Source organism: Trachypithecus francoisi, unplaced genomic scaffold (assembly GCF_009764315.1).
Source record: "Trachypithecus francoisi isolate TF-2019V2 unplaced genomic scaffold, Tfra_2.0 Lachesis_group2, whole genome shotgun sequence".
Lineage (NCBI taxonomy): Eukaryota > Metazoa > Chordata > Mammalia > Primates > Cercopithecidae > Trachypithecus > Trachypithecus francoisi.
The window spans coordinates 109,703,258-109,724,605 of NW_022681465.1; positions in this window are offsets into that span (position 1 = coordinate 109,703,258).

Below are 21,348 nucleotides of genomic sequence, written 5' to 3' on the forward strand. Positions count from 1 at the left end.
CTCAAGGCCTTTGGGGTCCTTAAGGGTGACTAATCCAAACCAGCAATTAAATACCTGAATATCCTTGCCAGCATCTTCCCCAGGACCATCCAGTCTCTGTTTGGACCCCTTAAATAGTACCTGACTACCTCTCGAGATCACTTACTCCTTTTTAAGAAACACTTCATTCTCTGGAAAGCTATCCATCTATTAACTAGAAATCTACTTATTAATGACCCTCACCTGTAGACTTGGAGCACCTATAGAGCAAATTTATGATTTCTTCCCTGTAACTCTTTGAAATTTAAAGATAGCTGTATGGCATTCCTGTACTTACTTGTCCTCATTTCCTTCAACCAAAAGGCATAGGCTAAGTTGTGCTTTGTCAAATACTACCTGTGTGACATTAGACGGTTGCTTAAGCTTTATGTCTTAATTTCCTCATCTGTAAAATGAGGGTAAAACAGAACCATCCTTATTGGGGTGCTATGAGGATTAAATGAGATAAGTTTCTTAGAAACAGTGCATGTCGTATAGTAGGCGTTCATTGCACATTATATAGTATAATATAATTATGTTGACTTGGTTTCCAATCCCCTCATCCTCATGGTGACTCTCTTCTGGGAACAGTCTGGTACCAAAGCCTCTGCTTACTTTTAGTATCTAGTCCTGAACACTACATTCCAGGGGAGGACTGTTCACACAATATCTCCTCCTTGTTTCATAGATTTTGTGGAGAGGGCAGTGCAGGACATCATGAGAATAGCAAGAGTGAAGAAGGTACATCAGGAGCGAGAGCTGTTTCCATGCCGAATCCCTTCCTTGGGTCTGCACCAGCACAAACGAAGGCTTTTATCTAGTTACTGCACACTTTAGGAGTGCTAAACTGTATAGGAGTTTGAGACCAGCCTGGGTAACATGGCAAAACTCTGTCTCTACAAAAAATACAAAAATTAGCTGTGCATGGTGGTGCATGCCTATAGTCTCAGCTACTCAGGAGGCTGAGGCTTGAGCCCAGGAGGTCGAAGCTGCAGTGAGCTGTGATCACACCACTGCACTCCAGCCTGGGTGACAGAGGAAGACCTTGTCTCAAAAAAAAAAAAAAAGGATAAATTTTACTATATAAAAACTTTAAATGTATGAACACTCACACAAAAATACTCTAAACAAAGGCAAAGGCAAATAGGAAAAGCACGTAACAGAGGTCAGCAACCACTCTTCCAGTAAAGGGGTCTTGAGCTGCTTTCGTTCAAACCTCCCCCAATCCACACAGATGTTATGAGGGGGGTTCACCTATGTGACTGGCATTCAGAACCCCACTCCACTCCATTTTCTTGGGCTTATGGGTGTTATGAGAGGGCAGTGTACCCAGCTGGGACCAAGCAAAGCCTTGGGGTCAGCACTAGCATCATCACCATCAGCCGTGTTGATGGTCACTATTTCAGGTGTAGGATATGAGGCTGTGGCTCAGGTGCCCCAAGAAGCACAGTGCACCTCGTGGAGATGGTGTGAGGGCCAGGTTGTTGGATCTGCAGGCACTGACACAGAGTTTGGGCTGTGGCTCAGGTACCCCAGGAAGCACAGTGCACCTCGTGGAGATGATGTGAGGGCCAGGTTGTTGGATCTGCAGGCACTGACACAGAGTTCGGACAGCTTCTGAGCATTCATATGTTATCCTGTAACGTGGTACCTGCCAGTCCCACTTGACTCTCTCCTTCCCAAGAAGTGGGTCCTGTCCTTTGTTGGGCAACTTCCAGGGATTGACTGTCAGCTCCTGTGCCCCTACATGCACTTTGTACAGCCTCCTCCCCACCTCCCTCAATCCCCACAACTATGTAAGGTTTTCAGAAAAGCTTTCTTTTCTTCTTCATCTATTATTAAAATAGGACATCACTCCAAAAGCAACAGGAAAATGAAGTCCTCTTTTCTCAATGGCATCCTTATTAGAGGTGGGGAAATATTTGCTTTACATCTTTCCAGTGCTGGGAAAAAAGGGTGGGGGGGAACAGAATAACACATTTACAGACTGAAGCAATCTGAGTACTAATATCCTGCCACACATATTTGCATACATTTGATAAACTAAGGGATACTTTCCTTAATCTATAAATTAGGAAATAATTACCTTAATCCATTAAATATAGAAAAAGATAAACACATTCAAAATTAGGTAAATGCACAGCAAAATGATGAGATATCTTTTTTCACCTATCATCAACTAAGATCAAAAAGTGGATAATATCTTATGTCAATGAGGGTCAGGAGAAAAGACTTCCTCATACATATGCTTTTTGTAGAAGTGTAATCTGGTACAAACTCTTTGGAAAGCAATTTGTCCATATTTATAAAATTTAGAATTCACATGCCTTTGGATGAGCAATTTTACTTCTAGGAATATAATCTGCAATTACATTCATATATATGCAAATGTGTATGTCTGGAAACCACCTAAATATCCATCAATGACATATTAGTAAATGAATTATGGAACATCTACAGGATGTTAAAGCATGGCATCATTACAAAGAATACATTAGATCAATACGTGCTAAGATGGAAGCATCTCCTCCATATATTGTTAAATGAAAGTATGCTCCCATTGCTTGTACATACAATATTTTAGGGAGGAATATCTCCCTCCTAGGGGAGAAAGACTGGTGATGGAAAGTGTGGTGAAGGAGGAAGAATTTCTTTTCTGACACCCTTCTTTAGTGTCTACATTTGTTAATACGGCTTGGTATTACTTTTTCTACAAAATAAATTAGTTTTAAAATTTACGTCAAGATTTTTGATTGCAAGGGGAAAAATCAGATAACATGAGTTTCCTGTTGTGATACAGAATGGGAAACGCTACATTACCGATGATGTACACCAGCCAAAAGTTTCTGGGGCAATCTAATCAAGCCTTTAGATTTCACTTCCAATTCAGTGAAATCAAGGGATATAGGAACAAGGTAAACACCACAATCAGTTGAATCCTACATTCTCCAGGCCGGCTGGCCTAGTCTCTTCCATGGGTCAGCGTGTTGGAGTTGCTCATCTTTATATGACAAACCAATGCAATGCATGGTCCTGGTTGAGACAAACTGGCTATACGAGGTCTTTTGGGAACAACTGGGGAAATCTGATTAAGGAATCAGGTTAATTTTGGCAATGCAGAAAAATGTTCTTAATTTTTGGAAATAATACAATTTTTAAAAATGCATACTAAATGTTGATTACTATTTAAAATTTACGTTAAATATTTTAGAATATAAAAAGGATGCCTTTTTAAAAGGCAAGATTTCCACAGGTTTTGATTTGGTAGGGGTAACTTAAGGAGAAGGTAATTGTCTGCCAAAAAGAAAACAGTGCAATTAAGAAAAACTGGCTTGAACTAGCTCTTTCCAGTTCTACAGCAGATGTTTGCTGTACTGGAGTTATCAAGAAAAGCAGATGGCCCTCTGATAAACGCTGCTGTGCATAGACTCAGCAATGCAGACCAGCAAATAGCTGGCATGGAAACCACCTGAAAGGGATCGAAGAGATTCATTGAAACTAGGGGCGAGGGTCAGCTGGAAAAACAATTCCTGCTTTGCAATGATCACGGCCATGATTTGATACTTTATGCAAATTGTAAGCAAAGTTAAGCAACTCACTTTGGCTGTACAGTCAGCTGCCTTGAAGGTGAGCACATATTTTGTTTAATCAGTAATGAAAATGTTGAAAAGAGTTGCAGAAAGGTGCGATTTCGCCTCACATCAGGGTTGTTTTAGGAAAGGGGTTTGAGAAAAGTAGATGGGGCATGCTAGCGGTGCGATTGCTGGCACTCTGGCAGTCACATTTCATTATTTATTTGGAGCACAGAGGTGGGAATAGGAGAGAAAGAAAAATAAAAGTTGTATTTTCCATGATACAGGTGCAGATGAGCCAGCCTTTCCAAATAGTGAAGTTGGAGGAGAATCTTTTCATCTGGTGGTGACTACTCACCTTGAGGGTTCTGTGCTTTCATAACTAATCATGTTCAACCATTCTTTCATTTATTCACTCAATCACTCATTCATTCATTCACTGTTCAAATAACATTTATTTAGTGCTTGACTATGATAGTCACTCTTACATGTTCCATAGTACCCTGTATTTATCATGAATAAGTTCAATGTAGTTTTTGCTTGTTTGTTTTGGTTTTTTTGTTTGTTTTTGTTTTGAGATGGAGTCTCACTTTGTTGCTCAGACTGGAGTGTAGTGGCACAATCTCAGCTCACTGCAGCCGCCACCTCCTGGGTTCAGGTGATTCTTCTGCCTCAGCCTCCTCAGTAGCTGGGACTACAGACGCCTGCCACCATATCCAGTTAATTTTTGTATTTTTCATAGGATGGGTTTTACCATGTTGGCCAGGCTAGTCTTGAACTCATGAGCTCAAGTGATCCACCTGCCTTGGCCTCCCAAAGGGTTGGGATTACAGGCATGAGCCACCATGCCCAGCCAGTTAAATGTAGTTTTAATACCCCCTTGGTCATTCCTGCTTACTTGCCTGTTCCCTACTCAACAGTACAGTGAAAACATCTTGTTGATTGTTGTATTCTCAGCACCCAGCATATTATAGAACTAAAAAAGAAATTGTCGAATGTATGAATGAGTAAATGAATGTACAAACCATGCTAGGGTCAAAGGATGTAAAGATGAATAAGCCACTGTCTTATGTTGCCTTGCTGAATCCTCTTGTCCAAAGTATTCTGAAGAACTTGAACATGGTGTAGGACAGACCAGCATCAGATTGTGCTAGTTTAAAGAAGCTGAAGTTGAAGAGACTGGAAGGAGGAAATGGGGGGCATCAGAAAGTGAAATGGCAGGCTGTGTAAACAGAATGGCTCAGGGGACAACCCCGAGAAGGCCCAGACTGGAGTAGATGAGGAAGCATTTAGGACAGAGAAGAGAGTTAGGGCTCAGGGTCATTAGCAATGGAAAAAAGTGCACACTCAAAAATGCATCATTGACTGGGCATGGTGGCTCATGCCTGTAATCCTAGCACTTTGGGAGGCCGAAGTGTGTAGATCACGTGAGCTCAGGAATTCGACACCAGCTTGGGTAACATGGCAAAATCTCATCTCCACCAAAAGTATGAAAAATTAGCTGAGTGTAGTGGCATGTGCCTGTGGTCCCAGGTACTGGAGAGGCTTAGGTGGGAAGATTGCTTGAGCCCAAGAGGTGGAGGCTACAGTGAGCCAAGATCGTGCCACTGCACTCCAGCCTGGATAACAGAGTGAGACTCTGTCTCAAAAGAAAAAAATAAAATAAAATAAAATTAAAATATGGGAACCATTTTAAAGCCTTAAAAAAGTAAAACCAACACAAGCATTTTAACTGTTCAACTATAACATGAGTGTGGGACACACTATTTCAAACCACTTTCATTAATAGCAAAATTGATAAAGCAAACTTTTCTGATAGGAAGATAAAGAAAGGTTGATCCCCCATTCATAGAAGTTCGGCCTCTTTCCATGATGAAGAAACCTTACAACTTGCCCTAATGGACACATACACCTATATGTTCTGATTTTAGAGGCAATAAATACCATCTTACACTCACCTCCAAAAGTACTATTTTTTCTTACCTACTTGCTCATTCATCATTCAATTCATTCATTCATTCATTCAATTCAACTAATATATGTTAAGGCTGTTATGAGACAGTCACGGTTTTAGATGCTGGGACTACACAGAGTAAACAACTGTCCTAGTTTGCCCCAAGACTAACCCAGGTTTAGCACTGAAAGTCCTGTGTCCTGGGAACCCCTTCTGTCCTGGGCCAATGTTGGTCATCCTAGAGCCTACATCAGTGAGGCGGGATTGAAATTTTAGCCAGGGAGACGCCAGAAAGCCTTTACTAGAAAGGTTACTTTCAAGAAAAGACCTGGAGCAGATAAGGACAATAGTTGCATGGATATCTTGGGGAAGAACAGTCCAGAAAGTCCAAGCCTCAGGCAGGAGCTTCCCTGTCATGTTCCAGGAACAGCCAAGAAGCCACAGTTGCTGGGGACATAGTGAGAGGAGGGGAGGGCAATGGGAGATGAGATTTGAGAAATACCAGGAGTCGGATTATGTGAGGACTTGTGAGTCTTAGCAAGGATTTTTGGCTTTTACTCTGAGCAACATGAGAGGATACTGGAAGGTTTTCAACAGGGAAAGAACAGGCTTACTTTGGCTGTTGTGTTAAGAATAAGCCACAAAGAGGTAAGAGCAGAGAGACAAGGAAGCTAAGCATTTAAATAATCCTTTCGAAAGTCCTAGTCCCACTCAGTTGTTCGAAAGGAAATTGAGAAAACGGTTATGATCTGTTCTGTGGTCTCAGTTTCATCTTTTCTGAAACATCAGGGTAGGAGTCTTCATTCTTTCCTGCTTCAACTGCAACTGTTGACTTTCTATTTTACAATAAGAGGGAAGCAGTTTCAAACGTGAAGAATATAAATGGTGTTAACTAAATTGAAACTCTTCCTGTAACGCGAATGTACAGCCATGCGGGGGTGTTAGGAATGTGGGCCAGACTGCCTGAGTTCGGATCTCAGCCCTGCTACCTCTAGCTAGGTGCCTTGAACAAGTGACTTGGCTTGGGGAAGCTCCTTGCTGTCTGCATCTGTAGGAATTATAGCTCTACCTACTCTTGGGGCCATAGGGAGGATTCGGTGAGTTAACCCATGTGCCTGGAGCAGAGTGACTGCTCATTAATGTTTAGCATTCTTACAACTATTAAGTCATCCAAGAATAGATGCTCAGCTTTGCAACAGACGTGGGCTTTCGGAGACAGGGCTTATGTCTTATCATCACATTTTGACTAGAAATACTCGTATGAGGTTATTACATTAGAATGTAATCCTATGTATGAGATATATATCATATTTAGTACATATATGGGTTCATAAGCAAGACTGCAAGTTAGAGATCATTGAAGTAAAAAAATAAATGGGAGAGGGGAATCCATTTAAGTTTTCCAGAAATTGTAATGATCGTGAGGATTTGATTTAAAATAGAGTATTGACATTTAACTATTAGACCTGCTAAATTTATGTTTCCGAATTTTCTTTCAAATAAAATACTAAAATAGATATATAGCATTTTAGAGCCCAAGGAGAGTATCTTTTCCTGATGACAGAAATTGAGGAATAGTCTGCTTTGTGTGCTCAGTTTTTTTCTTTTTTCTTTTTTAGATGGAGTTTCACTCTTGTCACCCAGGCTGAGTGCAGTGGTGCAATCTCGGCTCACTGCAACCTCTGCCTCCCAGGTTCAAGTGATTCTTCTGCCTCAGCCTCCTGAGTAGCTGGGACTACAGGAATATGCCACCACGCCCGGCTAATTTTTGTATTTTTAGTAGAGACAGGGTTTCCCCATGTTGGCCAGGCTGGTCTGGAACTCCTGGCCTCGTGATCCACCCACCTAGGCTTCCAGAATGCTGGGACTACAGGCATGAGCCACCACGCCTGGTTTTATCTTTTAAAAAAAAAAAAAAAAGGATAGGAGCCTTTATTCTTTCCTGCTTCGATTGCAACTGTTGACTTTCCATTTCCATTTTACAATGAGAGGGAAGCAGTTTCAAACATGAAGAATATGAATAGTGTTAACTAAATTGAAACTCTCACGGTGACCTGAATGTACAGCCATAGAGGTGTGTTAAGGATGTGGGCCAGACTGCCTGAGTTAGGATCTCAGCCCTGCCGCTTCTATCTAGGTGTCTTGAACAAGTGACTTGGCTTAGGGAAACTCCCTGCTTTCCTCATTGTTCCCCTATTGTGGATGTGAGGAAACAGAGGCTCAGGAAAGTTCAATGATTTACTCAAGGTCATGGTTGAAAAAGAAATCATGTTGAAAGGCAAAATAGTTTCATTGTTTTTTTAAGAATCCTTTTGCAGGGCCTCCCCCAATACCATCCCAAAGCAGGATGCTTTGGTCTCAAGGATCCAAGTTTTTGCTCCCTCCACCATCTAACTAGAAAGGCTACTTGGGCTTGCTGTGTTCTGGAGAGATTTATTTCTGCCTCCAGGTGTGCTGTATCCTGAAGCATCAAACTTGAAGAATGAGACAAACATGACGAATGAGAGAAATAAAACCAATTTCCACTGGAGCCATAATGTAGAAATACTGCTCCTTTCTCTCTTCTAAATCAAATGTTTGGGCCCCACTCTCCCTACAAATCCTCTCCCCTACTTGTGGCATCATGGCATTCATTTGACAAATATTTACTGGGGGCCTACTTTGTGCCAAGCACTATACTAGGCAGCAGCCTGCAATGACGAGCATTGGTGCTATAGGATTAATTTGAGGCATGGAAGTTTGACATCCTCACTGAAGGGCCTGTAACCATCTAGGAAAAGAGAGTCTCTTCTTTAAAATGTGGTAGAAAAACCTATCAGCTGTCATTGTAAAGCAGTGAAAAGTTATTAAAGTAAACAAATAGCCATTGGCTCTACAAAAAATATAAAAGTTAGGTGGGCATGGTGGTGTACACCTATAATCCCAGCTACTTAAGAGAGCAGGGGCTGAGGTGGGAGAATTGCTTGAGCCCAGGAGTTTGAGGTTGCAGGAAGCCATGATTGCACCACTGCACTCCAGCCTGGGTGGCAGAGCAAGACCCTATCTCAAAAATAAATAAATAAATAAATAGCCTTTGGAAATCATGGTCTGATCCTTAAAACATTTTATTTTATTATTATTATTTTTTTGAGATGGAGTTTTGCTCTTGTTGCTCAGGCTGGAGTGCAATGGCGCCATCTCGGCTCACAGCAACCTCCGCCTCCCGGGTTCAAGAGATTCTCCTGCCTCAGCCTCCCAAGTAGTAGAGATGAGGTTTCATCATGTTGGCCAAGCTGGTCTCAAACTCCTGACCTCAGGTGATCCACCCACCTCGGACTCCCAAAGTGCTCGGATTACAGGTGTGAGCCACCATGCCCAGCCTGATTCTTAAAACATTTTAAAGAGCAGAACAGAACATTTTAAGGAGGATATAACGGATAAAATGAATTTAATTAATTAATTAATTAATTAAGGTAACTAAAGCACCCAATTGAGTCCCATCTCTGCATTTGCAGCACCACACTGGATGGTGGGCAAGGAGATGAAAAGGCAATAGCAGCAAGGACCTGGGTCATCCAAAGGACAAGCTAAAATTTTAGTTGATACTTTACCTATATAATAGCAATTGCCATAGGTCAAACTACTTTTTATGTTGGTTGATATGACCAAATGTTAAGGAGGTAGGTCACATAGTAAAAAAGACTAGGTAAGGAGCAGGGAGACCCTTGTTCAAATTCCAGTGACTCCAATAAAGATATTTATGATCTTGGCAAGTCACACTCTAAGCTCCAACATCTAAAGAACAAACAAAAAAAGTCAAAAGAACAGGGGAAAATATTTACAAATCATATATATGATTGGGGATTAATATTCAGAATATATGAAGAGCACCTACAACTCAACAACTAAACACCAACAACCAGATTCAAAAATGGGCAAAGGACTTGAATAAATATTCCTCCAAAGAAGATAAATGGCCAAAAAGCATATGAAAAGATGCTCAACATCTCTAATCATTAGGGTAATGCAAATCAAAAGCACAATGAGCCATCCACTCACACCTGTTAGGATATATACTATTTTTAGAAAATCAGAAAATAACAAGTATTGGAAAGGATATGGAAAACTTGGAAACTTAGTGCACCATTGGTGGGAATATAAAATGGTGCAACTGCTTTGAAAAACAGTAAGAAGATTCCTTATAAAATTAAAAATAGCATTATCTTATGATCCTGCAATTCCACTTCTGGGTGTATACACAAAGGAATTGAAAGTGGGGAATCAGACAGATATCTGTACACCCGTGTTCATAGCAGCATTATTCACAATAGATAAAAAAATGAAAACAACCCAAGTGTCCATCAATAGATGGACAAACAAAATGTGGTATATACAAACAATGAAATATTATTCAGTCTTAAGAAGGAAGGAAATTTTGACATATGCTGTAACATGGAAGAACCATGAAGATATTATGCTAAGTTAAATAAGTCAATCATAAAAAGAACAAATACTGATTTCACTTGTATGAAGTATCCAGATATCTTAGTCCATTTTTGTGCTGCTGTAACAAAATACCTGAGACTGGTAATATATAAAGCACAGAGATCTATTTCTCATGGTTCTGGAGGCTGGACCCATGCTTAATGACAGGAATATGTTTTGATAAAGCATCATTAGACAATTTTGTTGTTGTGCAAACTTCATAGCATGTACCTACAGAAACCTAGATAGTACAGCCTGTCCCACACCCAGGCTATGTGGTCTAGCCTATTGCTCCTAGGCTACAAACCTGTACAGTGTATTACTGTACAGAATACTGGAGGCAATTGTAACACAATGATAAGTATTTGTGTATCTAAACATAGAAAAGATACAATAAAAATATTGTTAAAAAGATAAAAAATGGGCCTGGAGCAGTGGTTCATGCCCATAATCCCAACACTTTGGGAGGCCAAGGCGGGTGACTCATCTGAGGTCGGGAGTTTGAGACCAACCTTCCCAACACGGAGAAACCCCATCTCTACTAAAAAATACAAAATATTAGCTGGGCATGGTGGCGCATGCCTGTAATCCCAGCTACTCTGGAGGCTGAGGCAGGAGAATCACTTGAACTTGGGAGGTGGAGGTTGTGGTGAGCTGAGATCATGCCATTGCACTCTAGCCTGGACAAAAAGAGCAAAACTCTGTCTAAAAATAAAAAAAAAAAAATTAAAAAATGGTACACCTGTGTAGGACACTTACCATGACTGGAGCTTGCAGGACTGGAAGCTGCTCTGGGTGACTCAGTGAGTGAGTGATGAGTGAATGTGAAGGCCTAGGACATTACTGTACACTCCCATAGACTTTATAAACACTGTACACTTAGGCTAAATGTATTTCAAAATTTTTTTCTTTGTACCTTTTTAACTATAAACTTTAAAAAACGTTTTCTCATTTGTAATGACACAGCTTAAAACACACATTGTGCAGCTGTACAAAATTATTTTCCTTACATCCTTATTCTATGAGCTTTTTTCTATTTTTAAATTTATTTTTTTCTTTTAAACTTTTGTATAAAAGTTAAGAATCAAACACACAGTAGCCTAGGCCTACACATGGTCAGAATCATCAATATCACTACCTTCAACCTCCACATCTTGTCCCACGGGTAGGTCTTTAGGGGCAATAACACACATGGAGCTGTCACCTCCCATGATAACAATGTAGTAGGAGAAGTGATTAAAAATATAGTATCGGCCGGGCACGGTGGCTCAAGCCTGTAATCCCAGCACTTTGGGAGGCTGAGACGGGTGGATCGCGAGGTCAGGAGATCGAGACCATCCTGGCTAACACGGCGAAACCCCGTCTCTACTAAAAAATACAAAAAACTAGCCAGGCGAGTTGGCGGGCGCCTGTAGTCCCAGCTACTCGGGAGGCTGAGGCAGGAGAATGGCGTAAACCCGGGAGGCGGAGCTTGCAATGAGCCGAGATCCGGCCACTGCACTCCAGCCTGGGCGACTGCAAGACTCCGTCTCAAAAAAAAAAAAAGTATAGTATCTTAAATACTCAAATCAGTAATGAAGTCCCTTATTATCATAATCAACTATTATGTTTGGGAGGCTGAAGCGGGCAGATTACCTGAGGTCAGGAGCTCGAGACCACCCTGGCCAACATGGCAAAACCCCGTCTCTACTAAAAATACAAAACAATTAGCCAGTCTTGGTGGTACACATCTATAATCTCAGCTACTAGGGAGGCTGAGGCACAAGAATCACTTGAACCCGGGCAGGAGAGGCTGCAGTGAGCCGAGATCACGCCACTGCACTCCAGCCTAGGTGACAGAGCTAGACTCCATCTCAATTTAAAAAAAAAAAAAAACACTTTGGGAGGCCGAGGCGGGTGGATCACGAGGTCAGGAGATGGAGACCATCCTGGCTAACACGGTGAAACCCCGTCACTACTAAAAATGCAGAAAATTAGCCGGGCGTGGCGGCGGGCGCCTGTAGTCCCAGCTACTGAGGAGGCTGAGGCAGGAGAATGGTGTGAACCTGGGAGGCGGAGCTTGCAGTGAGCTGAGATCGGGCCACTGCACTCCAGCCTGGGTGACAGAGCGAGACTCCGTCTCAAAAAAAAAAAAAAAAAATTGGCCAGGCACAGTGGCTCACACCTGTAATCCCAACACTTTGGGAGGCCGAAGTGGGTGACTCACAAGGTCAGGAGATCGAGACCATCCTGGCTAACATGGTGAAACCCCGTCTCTACTAAAAACACAAAAAATTAACTGGGCATGGTGGCAGACGCCTATAGTCCCAGCTACTCGGGAGGCTGAGGCAGGAGAAAGGCGTGAACCCGGGAAGCAGAGTTTGCAGTGAGCTGAGATCGTGCCACTGCACTCCAGCCTGGGTGACAGAGTGAGACTCCATCTCAAAAAAAAAAAAAAAAACAGAAAAAGAAAGTATGATGTACCGTACATAATTGTTTGTGCTATACTTTTGTAAAACGGACATTGCAATAGGTTTATTTACACCAGCATCATCACAAACACTTGAGTAAGATGCTGCACTTTGGTGTTACAGAGTCTAAGACATCACTAGGTAATAGGAAATTTTCAACTCCATTGTAATCTTATGGGACTAATAAAACATCCTTAAGCAGCACATGACTGTCATTGACTTATTTATTTTGTATTGTCTGCTCTGCTCTCTCTCCCTTCCTCCCCACACACACCAGAATGTAAACACCAGATAGTAGGAAATCTTGTCGTTTCTGTTCACTACAGAGAACAGTATCCTACATAAAGTAGGGCTCAATAAATATCTGTTTTCTTTTTTTTTATTTTTGGTTCAGGGGTACATATGCAAATTTGTTGTATTGGTAAATTTCGTGTCTCAGGGTTTTGGTGTACAGATTGTTTCATCAGCCAGGTAATAAGAATGGTACCCGATAGGTAGTTTTTCTGATCCTCTTCCTCCTCCTACCCTCTACCCTCAAGTATGCCCCTGGTGTCTATTGTTCTCTTCTTTGTGTCCGTTTGTACTCAAGGTTTAGTTCCCTTTTATAAGCGAGAACATGAGGTGTTTGATTTTCTGTTCCTGTGTTATTTCACTTAGGGTAATGGCTTTCAGCTCCATCCATGTTGCTGCAAAGGACATGATCTCATATGTACCACATTTTCTTTATCCACTCTACCATTGACAGGCATTTAGGTTGATTCTATGTCCTTGTATTGAGAATAGTGCTGCGATGAACATATGAATGCATCTTTATGGTAGAATGATGTATATTCCTTTGGATATATACCCAATAATGGGATTACTGGGTCAAATGGTAGTTGTGCTTTGAGTTGAGAAATCGCCAAGTGCTTTCCACAGTGGCTGAACTAATTTACATTCTCACCAGCAGTGTATAAGCGTTCCCTTTTCTCTGTAATTCCATATTTGTTGAAGGAGTATGAATGAATGAATCAATCAATCAATCTCTTCCACCTGAAAAACTTATAACTTGTAACTCTAAAACTCACATTTTCTTTCTTTTTCTTTTTTTTTTTTTTTTTTTTTTTTGAGATGGAATCTTGCTCTGTCCCCTAGGCTGGAGTGTAGTGGCACAATCTTGGCTCACTGCAACCTCCACCTCCCAGGTTCAAGTGATTCGCCTGCCTCAGCTTCCCAAGTAGCTGGGACTACAGGCTTGCACCACCATGCCCAGCTAATTTTTGTATTTTTAGTAGAGACGAGGTTTCACTACACGTTGGCCAGGCTGGTCTTGAACTCCTGACCTCAGGTGATCCACCTGCCTTGGCCTCCCAAAGTGCTGGGATTACAGGTGTGAGCCACCGCACCTGGCCTAAAACTCAATTTTGATTGTCCTAAGTTCTAAACAAAAATAACCAAGTAGAGGAAGCAAATGAATGTCTGATAATAAAATGTTGTCTTCCAGATTTACTAGACAGATATTTATTCAAATATATGAAATAATGTATGTGAAAAGTTATTCATTCTGGCTTTTTTGAAGTAGCAAAACATGAAAATAAAGTTACTGTCCATCAGTAAGAACAAGTCAAATAAATCCTGGTATATCTATACAATATGCCAGTATAGATCTGTAATCCCAGCACTTTGGGAGGCCAAGGTAGGCAGATCGCTTGAGCCCAAGAGTTCAAGACTAGCCTGGGCAGGACAGTGGGAGACCCCGTCTCTAAGAAAATACAAAAATTAGCTGGGCATGGTGGTGTGCACCTGTAGTCTTAGCTACTCATGAGGCTGAGGTGGGAGGATCACTTGAACCCAGGATGTCAAGGCTGCTGTGAGCTGAGATCACGTCACTGCACTCCAGCCTGGGTAACAGAGCCAAACTCTGACTCCAAAAAACAAAAAAACAATATGGGACAAGGTGCAGTGGCTCATGCTTGTAATCCCAGTACTTTGAGAGGCCAAGGCAGGAGGATTATATAAGGCCAGGAATTCCAGTCCACCCTGGGCAATGTAGGGAGACTCCGTCTCTACAAAAAAAAAATAGCCAGATGCAGTGGCACACACCTATAATCATAACTACTTGAGAGGCTGAGGCAGGAGGATTGTTTGAGCCCAGGAGTTTGAGACTGCAGTGAGCTATGATTGCACCACTGCACTGCAGCCTGAGTGAGAAATCTGAACACTGCCTCTTAAAAAAAAAAAAAAAATGGAGACAGTGTTTTTAATGTACTACCACTTGGTTCAATGGGGGCAGACTGTTCATACATATTTCTTGTACATACATTTCTGACTGAACATGAAAGGATTGAAACTTGGTTGACTGGGGGAATTGGATGCTTGAGGGACAAGACACCCTTTTTTAACTTTCGAATTTTGAGCCACATGACTGTCTTACTGATTTTACTTAATTAATTAAAATTAATTAATTAAAATGAGATTAACTTTTTAAACATGAATCTTGTATACATTATGCAATGCTCCTCTAACAGCCACTTAAAAATAAAATGAAACTGGCAATATAAAATAGTGTTTTAATTTTTCCTTTTTATTGTTTATTCTAGATCATGATTGTATAGTTCATCTCATTAACAATTAATGACCTTTTAAACATTGGGTTATATAGATATATCTGAATTTATTCATATATATCTGAATTTATTTTCCAAAATGGATTACCTTTATAATAAAGAAACTATTGGAATTAACACTACCTACCTAAATAGTTGCTTACCACAAGTGAAATGACTGTATTCAAAATCTAGACTGGTTTGTGTTAGTTTTTTTGTTTTATTTAATTTTGGGCCTTTCCTGGAATTCATAAAATGCCAAGAAGCTGTTTCATGTCATTTTTGTTTTTACTTTTAAATCTGTATTGGGGTATAACATACATACAAAAAAGTATACAAGTCGCAAATGTACAGCTTGATGAATGTTCATAAACTGAACACTGTCATGTACACAGCAGTAAGATCAAGAAATAGAACATTACCAGCACCTCATTTCCTTCTTTTCACTCTCTTCTTCCCTGGGATAATCAATATTAAGACTTCAGAGAGCATAGCTTTGTACTGCCTGCTTTTTACCTCATACAAATGTAATTTTACAGTATTGCCCTTTTGTGTCTGGCTTCTTTCAGTGAATACTACGTTTGTGAGATTCATCCATATTGTAGTTATAAGTCATTCATTCTCATTGCATATAGCATTCCATTGTGTGAATCTATTCTATTACTATAGAATAGTATACTATTCTATTCTATTACCGATGGCTATTTGCATAGTTATCTATTCTATTACTGATGGCTATTTGCATAGTTCCCAGTCTTGGCCATCTATGAATGAGCCGCTTTGAACATTCTTAGGCGTGTCTTTCGGGGGAACATTTGCACACATTATCCCCCCAGGAGTAGAATCATTTGATACAGATATGTGAAACTCCCATAGATGCTGCCAAATTTTTTTTTCTAAACAGTTGTACCAATTTACACTGCTATCAGCAGTAATGAGAGTTCAGTTGCTCCCCATTCTCCCCCCAAGTTTCATATATTTTTAGTTATTCTGGTGGGTGTGTAGGATGTCACTGGAAGCTGGTTTTGGAAATTCTAACTTCTTTCAAAAATTCTTTAAGCTGGATAGGTTACAAATATCAAATAAGTTGAAACTGGGAAAATGCAAGTTAAAGAGAACCCTACTTTTATGTATATCCTTTTTTTAATATTTGGGGGTTCTTATTATATGCATGTATTAACTTGAAAAAATAAATATATGTTCCTCTATTCTTAAAGTTCAGAAGCTGTTGAGTGATGACCATTTTGCTAGTCAGAAATGTGTCACTACTTTTCTAAGTCAACAGGGGGCCATGCACTGATAATAATCTTAAAGTAGACTAAAGTCATGTACCAGTTTACCCCAAAGAAACGCTTTCCATGGGCAAAGATTTCCAGCATCAGCACCAGCTAAAGCCCTCACTAAATCCTCTTCAGATGCAGCTGACTAGTACAGTTATGTGCAAACCGTCAGGAAGTGGAAATGAGAAAACAGCATGTTTTGTGTGAGAAAAAAAGCAGTGGCGGGGGTTAGGGGGAGTCTTGGATTCCAACCTGGTAGTGAATTTCCCATCACATGTAAGCTCCTCAGTGTGGTGCTGGTGTCTAAGTTCTCCTGGGTTAGAATCCACATCTTATCCCACTATAACCAGCTATCCCCTGAGTTGCTGTTGATCTTTCTGTTGCCATCTCTCTCTTCACACACCACACACCCACCAGGCTGCTGTGTATTTCTTTCTTCTGCAGGGTTGAGACCAAGTCACAGGGCTGTCCCTGGGGTATGACCCCCCTGATCAGGAGCTACCTACTGGAGCTGATGGACCACCTAAACATCATGTACCAGACCCCTGGGAAAAAGGGGATCTATAGCATCCACTCCAACCCTTTCCTATTAAAACAGAGAAAGATGAACTAAGACTTCTATTAGCAGCTCACAAAGGTGACAGAAATGAAGATTTGAATGGCTATTCCAAGAACTTAGTGCTTCTGTTTTCCAATGCCTATCTAAAACAACAACGTTTCAGAATGACTAGGCAACCCAAGGGTTACACACAGTGCAAAAGTCATGGGGTATTCGGTGGGGCAGCCTGGGCAGGACAGACTGTTTTCTGTCAGTCACTAACTGTATAGCCAGTGAATCGGAACTTCTTCTGACCAGGAGAAGGGACTTCTGGGTTGGGCCAGGTGAGTGGGAATGACCATGAGTCGGATGAGATCATAAAGAGTTTGAGGAGATTTTGAGAAAAACAATCTACTGAAAAGAAAGCATAGAGTAACTCTAAAGAGTGTGATCTCTGGCTTCATTCGGCCCAGCTAATGTCCTCTCTCAGCTCTGTGCTTACTATTGACAAGATCTTGGGAAAGTTCTCATTTGGCCACTGTGGGCCTCAGCACTGTCAACAGTAAAATCGGGCTGGTGAGATCCCTACCTCACAGAGCTATTGTGAGGATTACATAACGCTTACAAAGCACTTAGCACAGCTAACTCCACATAGGAAGTGCTCATAAAGTTATAGTTATCTGCTTTTTAAAAAAAAAAGCCACAAAAGGGCATGTGACAGGCTAATCATCCTGTTAGAAAGCATTCGAGGAAAAGCAGAAGAGAGGAAATTTCAGAGCTAGAAAGGGAACTCAGGATGCAATTACCATGCTGGGAGGCTAGTTCTGGGAAACTGGGGGTGTCCAGAATGAATGGGAATGTCAACTGGAGTACTCCTCTGTGGAAAGCTAGGAGACGCTGGAGATGCTGGACACGCTGGCTAATCCGCAAGCCCCGAGGGAAGCATTTTCACCTGTGGTGGAAGGAAGCCCTGAGCCATCAAGCAAAAACAAAAAGCTCAGCTGTTTCTCTAAGAACTAGGAAATTAAAGGCAAAAACTCAAGCATGGGCAGAAGTTGGAGGAACCAGCAGGAGCCACCAGCAGGAGCCACAGGCACCATCAGAGCCGGGCTCAGGAAGGGCTTGCTGACTGCAAGGGAAAGGCAATGAAAGCACCCTGGGAAGAGGTTGTTTTGTGCTCTAAGTTTATGCCAAGCCAAATGCAAAGACAAATCTGAAAAGTCACCCAGCTCAACTTCTAATTTTCCATATGAAGACACTAAGACCCTTTAAAGGGGTGTAATTGTGCACTGTGGTTGACCATGCATGAGTGTGTTGGGACAAATGCATGTGTGTGGCCACTGCAATAGATAAGGTATTGGACAGGACAGGTAAACTGCGGAAAGCCTGTGCACCTGGAGAAGAGAGTTTTAGAAGGCAAATCCACCCCATCAACCTTTTAGTATCATCATTCTGACAACAAAAAATAACGGGGGTTAGTGGCAGTAAGAAAATGCAAGGCAAATGAAATCTTCGGTTTGGGGGCTACTTGGGGGAACATGTTTTTTATAACCCCAAATACACCTTCTATTTACAGCAGAAGTTGAAAGCCCAAATGCCTTTAAGGTAAGGTAAATATGTGAACCAGAAGAGTGCAGGGCAGCTGGGTGCGGTACAGCCAGCAAATGGGAAGGGTGGAAGCACCACATAAAGGAATTTACATTCAATTTTTTTAAAACACTGGCCTTGCCAAAGGAAACACAAAAGTTGGCTCCATTTCCACATCAGCAGTTTGCAAACACTGTTCTGTACAGTGTTAAAATGTAAAACCATCATTAAACACAGTGTTAAAACATCATTAAACATCATGTTAAAATATAAAACATCATTAAACACAGTGTTAAAATATCTTCAACGGTTTAAGGCTAAATGAAACATATTTAGTCTAAAAAGACCTGTGAAAAGTCAGTTTCATTTAAAGGAGATCCCAATTGAGTGGGAAATGAAAAGTCCTGACATTTTTTCATCTACATATTGGTAAAAGAAACATTTTAGCACTTATTTGAGATGGTTTCTATCTCCTCCTTGGGAAAAAAAAAAAAAAAAAAGGGAGACGATATCCTTTACCTCCAGCACCAAGCATAGGGTTTAAAACATTGTATTAATGGTACCTAAATGTTTATTGAGTGAATAAATAGAATTTTAAATAGAACAAAGCACTGGTCGGAAACAGAACAATAACTGAGTCTCTTTTGAGGCTGTAAAATGAAGGGGGTGGATCTCCAGCTCTAAGTTTCCTCTTCTTTTGGCGATTTATTTTTAACCCCCAACATCTTTGTACACAGCCATGGACTTCAGTCTTATGACCTCCCTCATCTGGTTGACTCCAGTAGAGATCAGAGAACATAGGCAGCCTCCCAACGACAGTTTATTACAGAACTCACTTCCTGCCAGGTGCGGTGGCTCACGTCTATAATCCCAGCACTTTGGGAGGCTGAGGCGAACAGATCACCTGAGGTCAGGAGTTCAAGACCAGCCTCTCCAACATAGTGAAACCCTGTCTCTACCAAAAAATACAAAAGTTAGCCAGGCGTGGTGGTACCGGCCTGTAATCCCAGCTGCTCAGGATGCTGAGGCAGGAGAATCACTTGAACCCGGGAGGCAGAGGTTGCAGTGAGCCGAGATTGCACCACTACACTCCAGCCTGGGTGACAGAGCGAGACTCTGTCTCAAAAAACAAACAAACAAGCAAAAAACCTCACTTCCTAAGTCGTATCCAAGCAGACTTAGTTATCTGGGAACGGGGCAAAGGAACTTCAGGGAGCGTGCTAATGATCCTTCTAACTCACTAACTTCGTGGTTCTTGAGAACAAAGAGTGGACACCCACCTCACAGAGCTGTGGGGGGTAAATAATATGTGAGTAAAAGGCTTAATGCCTTTTACATGCATGGTGGATATTATCATCTAGTATGGAAATAGGAGGTGAATAATTTTTTTTTTTTTTTTTTTTTTTTTGAGACGGAGTCTCGCTCTGTCGCCCAGGCTGGAGTGCAGTGGTGCGATCTCGGCTCACTGCAATCTCTGGGAGGTGAATAATTTTTTAAGTGGACCTAATTGGGGTGGGGGCGTGGGATAGTTAGAACAACAAATTGAGAGGCCCAGGAAAAACAAAAATATTTTGACAGTGCCTATAAATCATTCTGGAAAAGCTGGGAGTGGATAATTTTTTAAAAAAACGAAAATTCCCTATGTTCAAGTACAAATCCTTTTATATACATCTATACACTTAGGTACGCATAAAATTCCCCTGCAAGAATGGTTAACAGGCAATAGTGGTTACCTCCAGGGAGGGGACTTGATCTGCAACAGCAGCTGGGGAAAGGCTTCTAAAAATTTTTTTCCATGTTTTTTCTTGGAGAAATAAAGAAAAAAAAAGTAAAAATTTTGCCATGTGTCTAGAATTCATAATTCATTTGTAAATTTAATGCTACTAGGTTAAAATTTCTCCCAAGTTGTGCCACATTTTGAGGAAACTGAAATTGGGAAAGTCGGCTTTCAGCCTTAATAATATTGTTAGAGTGCTGATACCGCCCCCTGGTGCCGGGTACCCACCACTGTGGCTGCTCCCTGTAGCCACCGCGGGGCTCGCTCTAGACCTGTTTATCTCACCAGTGCTCACCAGGTGAATACCTTAACTAGTTAACGCATTAACTAACTAAACCGTTACCTATTCAGATACTCCAATGCCTTCATAGTTTTTTTTTTTTTTTTTAATCTAGGTACTGTGAAGAATGACATTACCTCATGCCTCATTCTTGCTGACCCCAGATCACAGTTGGGGGTGGAGGAGCCCATGAAATAATAGATCATTTGAATGACAGTATATCCTTTCACCTTTTCATTTCTTTTTTCCATTTTAAACTTGACATACTTAGAAGCAAAAGGACATTTTTACTTCCTCAGTTGTATTTCAAACACACGCCATTTTAGCAGTTAAATTTGTATTAATTCATCAGGTGTTGCAGTAACTTTCTTCTCTGCATGTGTTGAGATGGAGGTTCTTTGTCCACATACAGAATTTTTCACATGCTTTTATTTGGGTAAAATTTTCTGAACTGTGTTTCAGATAATTCGTTGTTCTGTAGGCTATTTACTATCATGCTGCGCATGTTTTCTTCTTTGGAGACAGAGTTTCACTCTTTTTGCCCAGGCTGGAGTGCAATAGTGCAGTCTCCACTCACTGCAACCGCTGCCCCCAGGGTTCAAGCGATTCTCCTGCCTCAGCCTCTGAGTAGCTGGGATTACAGGCGCCCACCACCACGCCCGGCTAATTTTTGTATTTTTAGTGGAGACGGGGTTTCACCATGTTGGCCAGACTGGTCTCGAGCTCCTGACCTCAGGTGATCCACCCTCCTCAGCCTCCCAAAGTGCTAGGATTACAGGCATGAGCCACCGTGCCGGCCAGGCTGTACATTTTTTAAAGTAATGTTTTTATTATTTTAAAATC